This window comes from Pristiophorus japonicus, chromosome 7 (genome assembly GCF_044704955.1).
Source record: "Pristiophorus japonicus isolate sPriJap1 chromosome 7, sPriJap1.hap1, whole genome shotgun sequence".
In the NCBI taxonomy this organism is placed as follows: Eukaryota; Metazoa; Chordata; class Chondrichthyes; family Pristiophoridae; genus Pristiophorus; species Pristiophorus japonicus.
Genome location: NC_091983.1, coordinates 60,202,764 through 60,215,050, shown reverse-complemented (window position 1 = coordinate 60,215,050; position 12,287 = coordinate 60,202,764).

Genomic DNA, 12,287 nt, shown 5'->3' with positions numbered 1-12,287 from the left:
GTACTCTGGGATGCCCCGGCAATTTATCGGTTTTCAATCCCATCAATTTCCCTAACACAATTTCCCGCGTAATAAGGATATCCTTCAGTTCGTCCTGCTCACTAGGTTATTTGTGTCTTCCATCTTGAAGATAGAACGAAAGTATTTGTTCAATTCGTCTTTGTTCCCCATTATAAATTCACCTGAATCCAACTGCAAGGGACCTAAGTTTGTCTTCACTAATCTTTTTCTCTTCACATATCTATAGAAGCTTTTGCAGTCAGTTTTTATGTTCCTGGCAAGCTTCCTCTCGTACTCTATTTTCCCCCTCTTACTTAAACCTTTAGTCCTCTGCTGAATTCTAAATTTCTCCCAGTCCTCAGATATGTTGCTTTTTCTGGCAAATTTATATGCCTCTTCCTTGGATTTAACACTATCCTTAATTTCCCTTGTTAGCCACGGTTGAGCCACCTTCCACGTTTTATTTTTATTCCAGACAGGGATGTACAATTGTTGAAGTTCATCCATGTGATCTTTAAATGTTTGCCATTGCCTATCCACCGCCAATCCTTTAAGTATCATTTGCCAGTCTATTCTAGCCAATTGACGCCTCATACCGTCGAAGTTACCTTTCCTTAAGTTCAGGACCTTAGTTGCTGAATTAACTGTGTCACTCTCCATCTTAATAAAGAATGCTACCATATTATGGTCACTCTTTCCCAAGGGGCCTCACACAACAAGATTTCTACTTAGTCCTTTCTCATTACACATCACCCAGTCCAGGATGGCCAGCTCTCTAGTTGGTTGCTCGACATATTGGTCTCGAAAACCATCCCTAATACACTCCAGGAAATCCTCCTCCACCGCATTACTACCAGTTTGGTTAGCCCAATCAATATGTAGATTAAAGTCACCCATGATAACTGCTGTACCTTTATTGCACACATCCCTTATTTCTTGTTTGATGTTGTCCCCAACCTCACTACTACTGTTTGGTGGTCTGTACACAACTCCCTCTAACGTTTTCTGCCCTTTGGTATTCCGCAGCTCCACCCATACCGATTCCACATCATCCAAACTAATGTCCCTCCTTACTATTGCATTAATTTCCTCTTCAACTAGCAATGCCACCCCGCCTCCTTTTCCTCTCTGCCTATCCTTCCTAAATGCTGAATACCCCTGGATGTTGAGTTCCCAGCCTTGGTCACCCTGGAGCCATGTCTCTGTGATGCCAATCACATCATATCCGTTAACTGCTATCTGCGCAGTTAATTCGTCCACCTTATTCTGAATACTCCTCGCATTGAGGCACAGAGCCTTCAGGCTTGCCTTTTTAACACACTTTGCCCCTTTAGAATTTTGCTGTAATGTAGCCCTTTTTGTTTTTTGCCTTGGATTTCTCTGTCCTCCACTTTTACAATTCTCCTTTCTATCTTTTGCTTCTGCCTCCATTTTATTTCCGTCTGTCTCCCTGCATAGGTTCCCCTCCCCCTGCCATATTAGTTTAACTCCTCCCCAATAGCACTAGCAAACACTCCCCCTAGGACATTGGTTCCGGTCCTGCCTAGGTTCAGACCGTCCGGTTTGTACTGGTCCCACCTCCCCCAGAACTGGTTCCAATGCCCCAGGAATTTGAATCCCTCCCTTCTGCACCACTCCTCAAGCCACGTATTCATCTGAGCTATCCTGCGATTCCTACTCTGATTCGCACGTGGCACTGGTAGCAATCTTGAGATCACTACTTTTGAGGTCCTACTTTTTAATTTAGCTCCTAGCTCCCTAAATTCGTCTTGTAGGACCTCATCCCGTTTTTTACTTATATCTTTGGTACCTATATGCACCACAACAACCCTCCCTTTTCAGAATGTCCTGCACCTGCTCCGAGACATCTTTGACCCTTACACTAGGGAGGCAACATACCATCCTGGAGTCTCGATTGCGCCCGCAGAAACGCCCATCTATTCCCCTTACAATCGAATCCCCATCACTATAGCTCTCCCACTCTTTTTCCTGCCCTTCTGTGCAGCAGAGCCACCCATGGTGCCATGAACTTGGCTGCTACTGCTCTCCCCTGTACAGATGGGACAGACATTCGTCGAGGGAAGGGGTGTGTGGGCTGATTTGCCGTGTGTTCCTTCCGCTGTCTGTGCCTGATCTCTTCACGCTCTTTGCGTTGAGACTCGAAGAACTCAACGCCCTCCCAGATGTACTTTCTCCACCTCGGGCGATCTTCGGCCAGGGTCTCCCAGGTGTCAGTGGCGATTTCGCACTTTACCAGGAAGACTTTGAGGGTGTCCTTGTAACTCTTCCGCTGCCCACCTTTGGCTCGTTTACCATGATGGAGCTCCGCATAAAGCATTTGCTTAGGGAGTCTCGTATCTGGCATGCGAACTATGTGGCCTGCTCAGCGAAGCTGATTGAGTGTGGTCAGTGCTTCAATACTGGGGATGTTAGCCTGGTCGAGGACACTGATGTTGGTGTGCCTGTCCTCCCAGGGGATTTGCAGGATCTTGCGGAGACATTGTTGGTCATATATCTCCAGCGACTTGAGGTGCTTTCTATACATCGTCCATGCCTCAGACCCATACAGGAGAGCGGGTATTACTACAGCCCTGTAGACCATGAGCTTGGTGGTAGATTTGAGAGCCTGGTCTTCAAACACTCTTTTCCTTAGACGGTCGAAGGCTGCACTGGCGCACTGGAGGCAATGTTAAATCTCATCAATGTCTGCTTTTGTTGATAAGAGGCTCCCGAGGTATGTGAAATGGTCCACTTTGTTGAGGGCCGTGCCTTGAATCTTGATGGTTGGAGGGCAGTGCTGTGCGGCGGGGACAGACTGGTGGAGGATCTTTGTCTTATGGATGTTAAGCGTAAGGCCTATGCTTTCATATGCCTCAGTGAATACATTGACTATATCCTGGAGTTCAGCCTCAGAATGTGCACAGACGAAGGTATGAGTAATTTGAGACATGACATGTAGCATGCTCAACAGGAAAAAGGTGACTTTGGGCCTATGATTCCTAATGCTTTCTATTACTGGTGTTTTTCCTCATGTCATTCCTAGGTCTGTTGTAGACCGATTGATAGCGATTGATTGCTAGGATTAGTCAAGAACTCAAATATCATTGTATCATGCGACTACCAGGCTGGTTGAATGCGAACCAGATGGACCGAGGTCTTTTTTCGTCTAGCAATTCCTATATACTTATGTGCAACCATATATAGGCCAAAACCTTTACCTTGGAGGTGGGTCAGGTGCGTGCGGGCCACGTAGCGGGTCGGTAGCCCGAAGATGTGAACAGCACATTCTGCACTGTGCGTTTAACTTAATGGCCCTAAATAAAACACTCATGCGCATTTCCTGGCCCAATGAAATGGTGCAGGTCTGGTGATGTCACCGATGACTCGTTTTCAGTGTGGATATTTAAAGCAGCCTTGCACACATCCATTTGAAGAGTGATGTAGGATTGCATAAGGCGGTTTCCAGAGGTTACGCAATAAAATTGATAAAACTGTAGGTCATGGAGACAAGGCAGAGGGGAGCACCAAGATTCACAGATACCTCCCTGGAAGTTCTGGGGCAGGCAGTGAGAGCACGTAGGGATGTCCTCCTTCCTGGCAATCAATGAAAACGACCACCCAAAGACACAGAAAGGGCATGGCTGGAGATTGCTGAGGAGGTCAGTAGCAGGAGGAGGACATGGATCCAGTGAGGGAAAAGATGCAATGATCCCATGAGGTCAGGAAAGGTGAGTGCAATGCATTATTATGCAGTTCTTTTATATGCCAGTCATTTCTGACAAGTAATTCTTTAAAAAATATATAGATTTTGTACATAATGAACTAAAAGCTTTTAATTAATTCTACCGTAAACAAACTTGCAGAATGGGCATGTAAATGACACATGAATTTCAAGATAGATAAGTGTGAGGTGGAGCATTTTGGTAGGAGGAATAAGCAGGCGACCTACTCCTTGGAAAATAAGAGTCTAAATGGATAGAGGTGCAAAGGGATCTCGGGATTTTGATTCACAAATCCTTAAAAGTAGCATGCAGGTTAAAAAACCATAAAGTGCAAATAAAGCACTGGGGTTCATTTCGAGAGGAATAGAATTCAAAAGCAGAAATGTTATGTTGAACTTTTATAGAACCTGGTCTGATTGCCTTATGATTTGAGACAGTGGGGTGGCAATATGGCATTATTGTATGCTTTTAAGTGGTTGTTGTAAAAGTTGTTTGTGTTTTTCCCAGCTGTCAATTAATGAATTTGCACAATGGTCACCAAGCTTCTGCTCCCCTTCACAGGCGAGGTTCCCGAGTTGCAGGATACCCATACTCCGGAAATTAAAGCCAAAACCTGTTGTTTAAGGATCTCCCAACAAGCATTTAAGTCTGTGGTGCACTGGGAAACACGCACGAGTTAAATGCGAAAGTTGGTGGGATGACAGTGGGTTCCCAACGCACTGGCAATTTCAGCAATTTTTACTCCCAATCTGCCCCCAAACCTGCACGCTCGGGACTGGGAAATAGAGAGCTGTGGAGGTGGAGGTGGAGGGGGAGGGGCAACAGGGAAAATTTCAGGATTTACAATGGTAAGAACAGTAGAATATAATGCACACCAAATACATTTGGTGTCGGTTAGTGCAACCCATTGTAGCCCCAGTTGTTGCATCCATGTCTCAATACAGTTCCTATGGGATGAGATCCTACATCACAAAAACTTCCTACAGCCTGGCACAGTTAGTCAGTCTCACTTAGACTGGTGTGAAGGTATCTTGCTGGGCAGAGTAGAGAAAGTTTATTATGCATCTAAATGGTGATGTACCTGATCTGGGAGTATCTGATAAATACAGTGATGCCAACACATTAGTGTTGCCTTAATGAAACATAGAAACATAGAAAATAGGTGCAGGAGTAGGCTATTCGGCCCTTCGAGCCTGCACCACCATTCAATAAGATCATGGCTGATCATCACCTCAGTACCCCTTTCCTGCTTTCTTTCCATACCCCTTGATCCCTTTAGCCATAAGGGCCATATTCAACTCCCTCTTGAATATATCCAACGAACTGGCATCAACAACTCTCTGCGGTAGAGAATTCCACAGGTTAACAACTCTGAGTGAAAGAGCACAGAAATTCACCAAAACATAAAAGGTAGTGTCACGTATGAAATAACTAATTTCCTGTTGCATTCCTTACAGATAGTCTGGGATCTGGACCATAGTTCTGATGTTCAGCTGCTGAGATGGATCAATGTATAACCCTGCTTATCCCTTTAAGGCAGGATTGTGCAATAACTTTGCTGAGGGCGTGTTGAGCAGCAGGGAAATGGCAGGAGCTTGCACAGATTGTGGAAAGACCTCTCAGGCTGATCCCATATCCATAAAACCCAACCACCCTGCTCAAATCACTGCAGATATGTTGGATAGTGTGCAGGCTCACACAGCCACTGGTGATGCAGGGTCATCTACTAACCCAGCAAAAGGAGATATTGGGCCACCTTCTTTGCTACAGGGAGATAGTGGTACCTACAAGCCATCTACCTTACTTTCCACTCCCACTGAAGAACCATTTAGAAGGAACATTAGTTTAAGTAGAAGAAATAGACCACATCCTTTTACTAAAGGGAAGTACTAGGGGAAACCATAATGAACACACCTGCACCACATATCAGGGCAAAGAAAATATGGTTTAAATGGTACTCCATTGTGTTTAGAAAGTTAATTTGGGATAGGGAAGAATAAGATAAATGTACAAAAATGCTGTTCTATTGATAAGTGAAGCTGTGGGCAATGGCAGTCATGGTTCAGGTTGCCAAGGTTTGGGCAAGTATACAGATGACTGTTGCGTATTGGACATTTAAGGTACTCAGGTGAAAATGTGCGCAGAGATATCATCTCTGGCCATCAGGGTTGCCTTTCATGTCTAGTTGTCACTGCCTGTTTCTCCTGTCAGCTCCAAGCCGAGGCCCCTTTGCCAAGCTAAATTGTGTAAGACACAACAGGCAACAATAATTTTGAGCACCTTGGATGGACATTACTGCATCACTCCCTTTAATCAGTCCAGGCGTCTGAATCTTTGTTTAAGATGGCTGTGGTGTGCTCCACCAAGACCCTGGCAGAAGCCTATGTCTTATTATATTGCTCTTCAGGTCACTGGAGTAAACAAACATTTATTGCCCATCCCTAGTTACCCTTGAGAAGGTGGTGGTGTGTCTTTTTCTGGAACTGCTGCAGTGCTGAAGGTACTCCCATAATGCTGTTAGGTAGGGGGAGTTACAGGATTTTGTCCCATTAAGAGCCTTGGTCGTCCAGCAGTCATCTATCTATCCAGTCTTCCAGTCTTTGGAAATAATGCATGGGATCATGGACTGGTATAAAGTGACTGAATTATGGCATGGGGTAACAGACATTCACATGTATGAATGTGTATCTGTGGTTACAGACCACCTGCATATCAGTGGAGTGGAACCAACTTCACTTCATGAAGACCTCGGTGTGCCAATAATTTCCTCCTGTAATAAATCATTCCATTACAAGAATTTTCCATTGTTAAATTGGACATGTGAGCTCTGCTGACTAAGTTGCCTGCGCTGGCAGTTTCTACAGTTTATGGTCATTGTATTATAAACCTCTCATTTGTAAAGTTTACGTGACTCATTTTTGTTGTTCAGTGGCTAAATTTACGTAATTTCCCAGTTAAATTTACCATTAGATTACTTAATTTACTAGCAACAGTAAATGAACACGTGATTGATCAGAAAATGATATTTTTCATTTGGCAAGCAAGAACTCAACAAAGTTACTATTCAATCTCTGCCAAAAAAATGTAATAAACATCTATTACAGTCTCAGTTTAGCTCAGTCAGTAGAATTTTTGCTTCAGAGTCAGAAGGTTGTGGATTCCAACCCCCACTCATCAGCAACTAATCCAGATACACAATCTATTGCAGTTCTGAGGGAGTGCTATTTAGATACTCGTGCAATTCTTCGGATTAAATTTTAAACTAAAGCCTTGGCGGCCTGTTTGAATAGTTCAAGGGGACATGAAAGGTTCCATGATAATATTTAAAGAGCATTTGGGAGTCTTGATCAACATTCCTCTTCTGGCCAGCATCACAAAACACTAAAAAGATGTGAAAGTGCTGGTCCTGCAAACCTGTTTAGGTGCTAGCAAATACTGCAATTGATTCCTTATCCTAGCCTGGAAGGAAATAGAGGCAGAAAAGTTGAAGTGAGTGATGACCGTGTTTGCCACCGAAGATGCTATCGCACAGCAGGATTCCAGTCGAGACTCTGAAAGATAGCTTGCTAATGAAGTTCCTGCTCCCTACCCACCCAAACCGTGCCAGGAAATTTCCTCAAGGAGTTAAACAAGGTCATGTTTGTGAGAGCTAGCCTCTTTACACTCTTTTTTTCTGACAATGCTTGATAATGCAATAGAAGGCCCAAACATGGGTGTTCGTATCTGCGTCTGCACATCTTGGTAGGTCTTGGAGTAGACTGCAAAGCTTGACAAAGATCACAGAGTAGGTCATGTGTGACTATTTGCTTGTATATCACTGCACTCATTAATGTGGATCTTCAGGTCATTTCCAACTGCTTTACAAAAGTGGGAAACAATAATGCGGGGCGAAATTGCGTACTGCCTGGGGCGGTAACAGCTGTGAGGTGGGACTTCCTGTGCCAGGTGCAGAAGTGGAGTGCAAAATATCGTGCTCCACTTCCTCTCGGGGGCAGGACCGGGGCACTAAGCAACGTGAATTTCCCAGCGCTACGCGGAGGGGCGCATAGCACTGGCAGGAACACAGGACCCTTCCCTTCCATTAAACTCTGCAGGAGGGAGAAGGAACCACTGCTAGTGCTACAGGGAATTTCGTGGGAGTCGGCAAGTGACCCGAATTTTTCCCCCATGGTCTTTTCATAAACCTGGTATCACCCAATTCCAGGAAAGCACTACATCAAATGAACATCATTGGTGATGGTGAACTAAATGCTGTCAGCTAGTTCACTTATATGGGCAGCATGTTATCAAATGGTGCAATGATAGATAAAATGCTCTCATGAATCAGAAAGTTCAGTCGTGCATATTGGAAGACTGAAAAAGTGAGTCTGGAACCAGCATGGGTTCAAGGTCACAACAAATCCAAAACAGTAAAAACAGTCAGGATTACTACCATTCTGTATGGATGAGTCCTCTGGATGGGTTTCTGCCTCCACATTTGACTGTTTGACAAGTTCCAACACCTGCGGTCCATTTTGCACATCAAGTGACAGAACATAATTACCAACTGTGAGGTCTTTGAGCATGGCAAGACCACTGCCATTGCTTTAAGAGCACAGCTTCTCTGGTCAGAATGTGTCCCCTGTGTGAAAGACTTCAGAATACCTCCCCCGCAAAAATTGTATAGCATGCTCGAGCAGGTCAAACGGACGCAGGGCAGGCACATAAGGACACATTCAAGCACAAATTCAAGTGATATAATGTCAGTGTTGACAGCAGGGAAAATCTTGCAGCTCACTAGGTTCTGGCAAGCAATTACAGTCAAAGCAGGCATCACTGTGCTAATCTCCTGGCATTAGCAAAAACATGAATAGTAGCAGCATGTTGACCCCAAATAGGTCATTTGGATCTGTATACGTGGGAAATTTTACCTGCGTCATATAATAGTCATCTACACAATCACCAAGACTGATTCACTCTCCAACAAGGGCTGTTACCTTCAATTAGGAAGTGCATACCACTACAATAAAACAACACAAAAACTTGCAAACTACTCCTTCTCATACTAAGGACATTTATTTATTTCTTTAACCGTTGTTCTGTTCGCCCTCTTAATAGAGAAACAAAAACCACTAGCAAGAAACTCAGGCATTATATTCAACCAATTTTTTCCAAGAGTGTTTCTCTTAATCATCATCATAAGCGGTTCTTCGAAACGAGGATGACTTGCTTCCACGCCAAAAAAAGGACGAGTTCACAGGTGTTTCAATGAAGGACTCGAACTACATCCTGAAGGGTGGAAGATGCCTGTGCGTGAATTTTTTTAACGTGGGGTGGCCATTGCACCACACAGGTTTGACAGAACTAGATCTTGGTCCAGTGGCAAGGATTACCCAAGACAACTGGAGACCAGCTCTGCTGCACGGTCCTAGTGCGCACATGTATCGCAGTGTGGGCTGGCCCGTGCTGCCCTTGGCCCCTGGCCATTATCAACACAGCACCCCCACCCACAAAATCCGATATTTATTCTATGACGCAATGTTACTTCATAATTTATTTTCATTTCTTCAGTCAGGCCTGAGAGAAAATTGTCCACAATCAAATAGTTTTCTATTCCACCAATAGCTAATATTTTTTTACATAATTTACTGTTCTTACGCTTTGGTTAAATAAATTGCTGATTTCAGTCCCTTTTGTCCACACTGAGGCCGGAATCTTCCCAGCCCTGCGAGTGCGTGTTTGGAGGTGGGCCCACTGTCAAAATGGCCCTGATTGACAGTGAGTTGGGATCCCGCTCTAAACCCGCCTCCGTGTGAGTTTCTGAACCGTCATGTCTGCGTGCAGATTGCAGACTCGACAGCAAGCGGCGGGCCAGTCAATTAAGGTCATTAAGAGGTAATTGAATGCTACTTAAGAGGATTAAAAGCAGGCATTTAGGGGCCGAAATTCGGTCCCACCATTTTTGAGGCAGTGACACTGGCTGAGAGCTGTATTTAACGGCAGACGGTAGGTGCCGCCTCAAACTGCAAAATTCAGTCTTGCCGTCTAAAGATAAGAGAACAGCACTAAAAGTGGCGTTGCACACTCATCCTCTGGCGCCAATGGAGCGGCATCTCAGGAGGCCTACTGAATTTTCCAACGGTTCACCCACCATTATCATCATAGGCAGTCCCTCGGAATCGAGGAAGATTTGCCTCCACTCTAAAAATGAGTTGTTAGGTGGCTGAACAGTCCAATACGAGAACCACAGTCCCTGTCACAGGTGGGACAGATAGTCGTTGAGGGAAGGGGTGGGTGGGACTGGTTTGCCGCACGCTCTTTCCACTGCCTGCGCTTGATTTCTGCATGCTCTCGGTGATGAGACCCCACACTTCCCCACTGGTCCCATTAATACATAAATCCTAAAAAAAAACATAACCACTTACCTTGATCCCTGGATGCTACCACCCTGGGATCAACGATGTCTCACCACCTTTCCCAGGCTGTACGGATGCCTGCCGGTAAGGACACCGTACTCACCTAATTTCTCAGCAGCGGAGGCACGGGGGCGTTGCATGCTCAATGATGTGGGTGGTGGTAGAGCATGCAGTGGTACGTCTTGGCACTGACTCCACTGCCCACCTAAATTTTCCGATAGCCGAGGAACCAGGTTGTCGCGACGGTAAGCACTTGGCCGCCCCTCTCCGGTGATAACGGGTGGTGCAAGAAACCAAATTTCGACCCCTTACAATTTTACTAAACTTTTGGTAAACACACCAGGTATGTGGAGTCGGCTTCGCAGTGAGGCTCTAATGCTTTGACGAGTTGACAGCCGCAGAAGTGGTACAAAAGCTATCATTTCACAGCTGTTCACTTTACAATGCCAGAAGCTGAAGCCTTCAGGATTTGGAATAAACCTTTGAGCTGTATGCAGATTGGAAGTGATTGCAGTGAACTTTCTATTCACTGTCACCTCCTTTGAGCAACCTCTCTCACCATTGACAGATCACTTCTGTCATTTCAAACTCACCTGCTATCTACTCCAGCAGCATTGGTGCCCTTGAAAAAATATCAGCCTTGGTCCTCAGAATCCCACCACGATCAGCCCCAACACCCACATCACCAGCACACCAGCATCACCAACAACACCACCAACCTTCTCCGCAATCACCTGATGCTGCACAGGACACAGGGTATCAGCACCCAACCACATTACCGCCCGGGATCCCAGGGATGGCCTCATCATGGCTATACTTACTTCACTTGATGCTGTGCTCCCTGGCTGCCACATGAAGTGCCAGGTTGGCACCACCCCACACCAACACAATAAAGCATCCCTGCAATGCACAAGCCATTCCTTTCACAATCATCATCATTGTGCAGGGTACCCTTATGTCTGACCATTCACTACCACTCACTAAGCCACTTCCAAAGGTGCACACAAATCTATCCAAGAACACAAAAAGTGTTCAAAATAAAGGTTTCAATGTTTGACAATACATTAGCAGAAACTCTACATGAACATTGGCTAAAACCCAAGAGCCTACCTTTGCATGTTGTTAGTTGGTATGATTGGACAAGGATGGGGGGTGGCTAGTGAGATGGGGAAGTGATAATGTAGATAGAGAGAGAGAGAGAGGGATGGGTGGAGGTGCAAGGTAAGTTGGTGTGAGTAAGGATGTGCAGGAGTAGGTTAGGGAAGGCAGAGTGATGGGGATGTGATGAGTGACACAGCAGGAGGAGGTAGAATGTGGCTTTGCAGTAATGTTTTGTGATCCACTGAGATCATTGAAAGGTTTGTGCCACTGACAGAACTGTCAAAAAAACGTTGGTCATGTTCCCTTTAAGAAAATCAGTTGATGACGTGTCATCAGTTGATGTCATCAGACCGGCTTCCTGTTAATTGGCCGGGAAGCCCGCAGGGCAGGCTTAACAAGCCCAATCACCGGAAGATTGCTGTCAGAGGGTGGGCTGGAGCCGGGAGCGCATTCCCCCCATACCGAACTCGCACCCGTTGGCGAAGTCACAGCCTGAGTGCTTAGCTTTCACACAATGTTCCTGTATGTTCTGCTTTTCAAGTTATAGCTGCTGGAAAATAATCTTTCCCTCAAAGAGAGAGCTCGCGCTGTATTGAAACGAAAACAGAAAATGCATGAAATACTCAGCAGGTCAGGCAGCATTTGTGGAGAGAGAATCAGAGTTAAGGGGCCCAAGTTTCCACCCTCTGTAAGAATGATTCTGGAATATAAAGGGCGCGGAAAACTTACCTTGCGATTCTGCGAGCTCCTCAGGGCGTCATCATGCTCGGCATGGCGCAGCACAAGGGGTGATGGGGCGAAGCCATGCCGAGCATGTATATACAGTACGTATGTACAGTATATACAGCGCGTATATACAGTAGCTCCTCGCCCCCGAGGCTGCATGGGAGGGGCCCTAAACACGCCGCCCCGAGCCATGGCCGAATGGGCTCCCTGGGCGAAGATCAGACTCGGGCGTCCCTCCCTCCCTCCCGATCAGCTCCCGCTCCCACCACCAACCCCACGCTCCCCTCCCTCCCTCCCATTCAGCCATTCCCTCTGCTCCCCCCCCTCCCTCTCTCCCTCCCTC